Source organism: Melozone crissalis, unplaced genomic scaffold (assembly GCF_028551555.1).
Source record: "Melozone crissalis strain CALT ecotype California unplaced genomic scaffold, PUWL_Pcris_2 ptg000017l_1, whole genome shotgun sequence".
In the NCBI taxonomy this organism is placed as follows: domain Eukaryota; kingdom Metazoa; phylum Chordata; class Aves; order Passeriformes; family Passerellidae; genus Melozone; species Melozone crissalis.
Window position 1 is genome coordinate 8628407 of NW_026535795.1, and position 5140 is coordinate 8633546.

The following is a 5140-nucleotide window of genomic DNA, read 5'->3' on the forward strand; positions in this document are numbered from 1 at the left end:
CATTGGTTAGCACATCACATGGTCCTGTTTGCTCTGTAGTTTGAGGGGAGAAAAACAAAGCCTGAGCCTCTCCTTGCTCCAGCTTCATCCCTGATTTGGGCAGTGGCTCCCCAGGAGGAGCAGGAGGGCAGTGCTGTCCTGTTGAACACCGGAGCAATGGGAAAACCTGGCCCAGCACCTCAGGGCTGCTCTGCTCAAGAGCCTTTGAGCACACCCCAAATCCTGCTTGGCTGTGCTGGGTTTGGGCACTGTCGCTCTGCGCGGATGCTCCTCGTCATGCCTTAGCAAAGATGGGCTGAATGGGAAGGGAAAATTGCTCCCTGCAGTTTGCTTTCTCAGCCAGCTGTCTGTGAACAGCACAGGATTGCTGTCCCGGGCCAGGGAACAGGAACAAACTGGGAACAAACAGGGAACAGGAACAGGCTGTGCCTGCAGGAAGGAGCTCCGCGGTCCCACTGCCCTGAGCCACTCCTGCTGCTGCTGCTGCTGCTGCTGCAGGAGATGCTGTCAGCCACGGGCGCAGAGCTGCCGGCAGGACAGGCAGCAAGGGCTTTGGGATCACCCAGTTCCAAAGGGTAACATCCAGTCCAGCTCCCTCTCAGGTGCTGGGGTCACCTTTGGGATCAGTTTTGTTCATGGTCTCAGCTCTGACTTGGTGCATCCCAGGTGATCGAATCCAGGATGGTTTTCTTTGGCTTGAAAGCAGAGCTGAAACCACAGAGTTTGTGTAGTAGTCTCCAAAAATCACCTTCAGTGTGCTGACATGCCTGTGGCATTGTCTATCCAGGGATCAGGAGGAATTTCACAAATGAAGCCAGGGCAGGGTTGTGATCTCTGTGCCAATGGGAGAAACTGAGGCAGAGAGAGAACCAGTGATTTACCCAAGGTCCACAATGAGGCCTTGGCCACCTGGGAAAGGTGTAAGGAGCACCTGGATCCTAAACCTCTTTAGTCCAAGACCTGTTTGCCAGTTCTGTCAGCAGCCCCTGTGTTTCCCAGGGCTCCCCAGAGGACCTGATTTAAGGCATGTGGACAACAGCATTACCTAATTCTGCTCTTTTATACCCAGGCCTCTGTGAGAGTAGAACTAGTCTGGCATGCTTGAGTTTTAATTATTTTTTTTTAAGCAGAGATTTTAAGATTTAGTATTTCTGGAGTTCAAAGGTGAACAGGCCTGCATGAATAATTTCTGATTCCATTTGCTGCTGCTAGTACTAAGTTTTGCCAAAAGCAGCTTTTAATGGCAAGTCAACCCCATCAGTCTTGAAGGGTCTGTGATATGTGTAGAGATATGAAAATTCCCAGGAAAGGGTATTTCAAGTGCTGTAGTAACCTTCTGTAACTTTGACTGTGTTATTTTAATGGAACTTTGCTTGCCTATGCACCATTTCTCTAGGAATGTAAAAATCCAACAACCATCACAAAAGCCATTCACATTAGCAGCCTCCTTGTGAATTTTAATTAACAGGAAATGCCACTCATTGAAATTCAACATCCAGAATATCTCTGCTTTACTCCTTTGATGTTCCCCATCAAGTCCTGGACTAACATCCATATGTTCTCCTGAGACACTCGGAAGAAAATAAGTTTGGTTTATTTGTAGTAGGAAAGCATTTCATCGTTGTCTTTTATCCCAGAAGCATTCGAGTTGCTTTACAAACTGTTCACACGGAGGAGCTGCTCTGTGGGTCCTTACAGCAGGGAGTGAGTCCAAAGCTGTGCTCATCAGTTTGCACTCAGCAGCAATGCTGGAATCTCAGGAGAGGCAGGGTAAGAGTGGTGAAACAAGCGGAAGTCCAGCACGATAGGGAATTCAGCTATTACAGGTCAGACAGCTTTGATTCCCTTATCACATTTATCCCTTATAAAGGATGGTGCTGGGATTTTCCTATATTTCTACAATAGTTACCTAAGAAGACATGATCTGGCTCTCTGTTACTGTAAGTTGTTCATTTGCAAGTGATTTTAACAAACAAAGAGCCACCCCTAATTAATTAACCTTTCCTACACCCTCAATTTCTCAAATGGGCAGAATAATGTGATCAACAGATGATACTGCCATGGGGAATTATCTTCAGACTTAAATAATTCTATTTTAGCCCTTCATTCATCTTCTTTCTCAAGCTGTATAGTTCCTTTACCCCACCCTCTGCCTGGGGTACAGCCTTGCACCCCCTCCCATCCCTGTCACCATGACAAGGTGACACTGTCACCACAGATTGAACCTTCAGGTGGCACAGGCCCACCCCAGTCTGCACGCAGAACTGAGTTGAAAACCTCTGTCCTGGTGGGTACAAGCTCAGTGCTCATCCTTTATCCAGGTAAATCCAGGCTCTGCTTCCTGGCAATGACACCAAAGGAATCCTCTGCTGTCTCACAGTTCCAGCAAGCTGCTCACAGGCATGTGGGGCTCAGGCTCCTAAACCTAGTGCTAAAAGGTCAAAATTGGTGATGTTATAAAATTTTAGAGCTTGGGCTCTACAGAGACTGGAGCTTGTCAAGAAAGCAAATTCCTTTTATATCATCTGGAAATGACAAAGGGTGGGAAAAGGCACCTTGTAGCATCCCAGGAGGACACAGCATTGCTCCTTATCTTAGAACTCTCCCAGCCACAGAGTGGTTTTTTGCAGAACCAAAATGATCCCAGCCTCAGGGTCCCTGAGCAGAGCGTGACCACAAGATGTCACAGTTGCTTTGCTGCAATGCGTGGTCCTGCCCTTCCCGCGTCTCAGTCCTGCCCCTTTCTCACTCCCAGCCTTCAACCCCAGGTATCCCTATGAACACACACGCTGGTACTTGGGGGTTTTGCTGCTGTGTTTTTTTGTTGGATTTTTTTTGGCAAAACAAGCTTCTTCATTGTATTCTGGGCAAGGTTAGGCATTTAGGTTTCTAGCTCATATACAGGCCATTCATGGTACATAAAATCAAAGTTTCCCCAGGTTTATGCCCTTGCTGTAGGTCCAGCTGGCAGACAACAATTTTGAGTAGATCCAGAGGAAAAAAATCTAAGTATTTTCTTACTTACAAACAAACAGTTCTTGGTGCTGCCAGAGTTACTGCTCAGTGTCCCCCCAGACTTCAGGTGCCTTTGCCAGACGGTGTAGCAAACTCAGAAAATACCACAATGTTGTGGACTTGAGAGGTTTTTGTTCTTCATAGCCTATTGCTAAATGTATTTCTTTTTCTGCCCCAGAAAGCTGCCTGCATAGCCTGGATGGGGTCCCAGGGGCTGGTGCTAATACCAGTTCACTCTGAAGCAGAGCAAAAAAGGAGTTCAGCTGTAGAAGAAGCTGATGAGCCTTGCAGGATCCAGCTATGGGTCTTTTGGGGTTAGTCCCTTCTAGTGTGCACATTGAATTAAAGACCTAATTCATGGCCTGAGCAAGCAATTGCTATGGATGCTCCAAACAAACAGCACTTTCTTTCCTGCCCGCCTGGCTGGTGCCTCTGCCCGGCTGAAGCCAGGCAGAGTTTCTCATCTGGCCCCTGTGCTCCAGGGCACCAGGAGGAAAGCTTTGCTCCACCAGCCACACAGGAAAAATGAAACCCTCAGCTGCAAAGTGGAGCTGTGGAGTGGAGCAGCGAGGGCACAAGGGCAGAGGTTTGCTCTGCCTGCTGTGCTCCTCATTCCCAGTCCTTCAATTCCTGCCACTGCCATGGGATCCAGCCACAGTGCTGCTGTCCCACCTTTCTCTGGAGGGCAGAGCCCCACGTGCTTTGTCCCCAGGGTGGCTGGGACAGGGCTGACCTTGAGCCCTTTGCCCTTTCCCACCCAGGGGAGCATGAGAACATCCCGGGGGCCCAGCGGCTCCCAGCTGGCCTGGTTGGGACAGCAGGGGATGGGGTCCCACAGGGGATGGGCTCAGGGGCAGCTGGGGGAGCTGTGTCACCTCTGCCCACAAATGGTGGCTTAGCATGAGAGACTCTGGCCAAGGGGCAGGGGAGGCTCCTGTAACCCCTGAGCTCATAAATGAGGAGCAAACACTGTGGTTGTTGCTCATCTCCAGGTGAGCAGGTTTGGTGGCTGGAGCTCTGCTGGGCACATCCTGGGGCCTGGCAAGTTGGGGACTGCACATCCTGGCCTATGACCGTGTCCACAGGGGTCTTATGTTGAGGGAAGAGACGAGGATCTGATTTCATGTTTCAGAAGGCTGATTTATTATTTTATGATATATATTACATTAAAACTATACTAAAAGAATAGAAGAAAAATTTTCATCAGAAAGCTAGCTAAGCTAAGAATAGAAAGAATGATAACAAAAGTTTGTGGCTCAGACAAAGAGCCCGAGCCAGCTCACTGTGATTGGCCATTAATTACAAACAACTCTATAAGACCAATCCCAGATGCACCTGTTGCATTCCACAGCAGCAGACAATCAATGCTTACATTTCGTTCCTGAGGTCTCTCAGCTTCTCAGGAGGAAAAATCATAAGGAAAGGATTTTTCATTAAAAGATGTCTGCCACGCTGGCCTGTACATCTGGGAGCTTCTCAACAGTTTGGGAATCCTGACTGTGGCTGGGTTTTCTCTGCAGTGGATTTGATGGCTATCAGGAATTCAGAAAGGCTCAACATGAAAACTTCCTCTGCTAGGACTGTGAGATGAGCCTTGGAGCCGTTTGTGAACCCCACACACAGTTTCAGCAGGGAGCAGCAGCCTGTCAGAACAGATGAGCAGTTACCAGCTGGGTTGCTGGATCCTGCTGTGCCTTTTGTGCCCATATAGGGCATACATATAGAATATCTGAAAGAGGAAAAGGTCCCTTCCACCCTGAGAGAGATGCCAGCCCTGCTCACTGCTTGCTGGTGGGCAGTGGGAGGAGTAGTCATCTGATTTCCTCACATGGAATGATGACACCACAGGTTCCAGGATCCTTGTTCCATCTTTGTCAGCCCATGTGTCATTGTCTCTTTTTTTTTTCACCTATGTGTCATTAAAATAAGCCTTCTCTGCAATAAGGGTGAGACCAGAAAAAGTGTGAAGCCCAAGCAGTGCTGTGCATCCTGGCACTGTTCTGTAGTGCTGTTATTATTCTCCAGGCTTCACTCACCAGGTTTTGCACACTTCAGGGATTGCTGATCTGAATTGCCTTAAAACATCGTGGGTTTTGAGTCCTGCTTCTGTGGTGCTGCCTTGGTT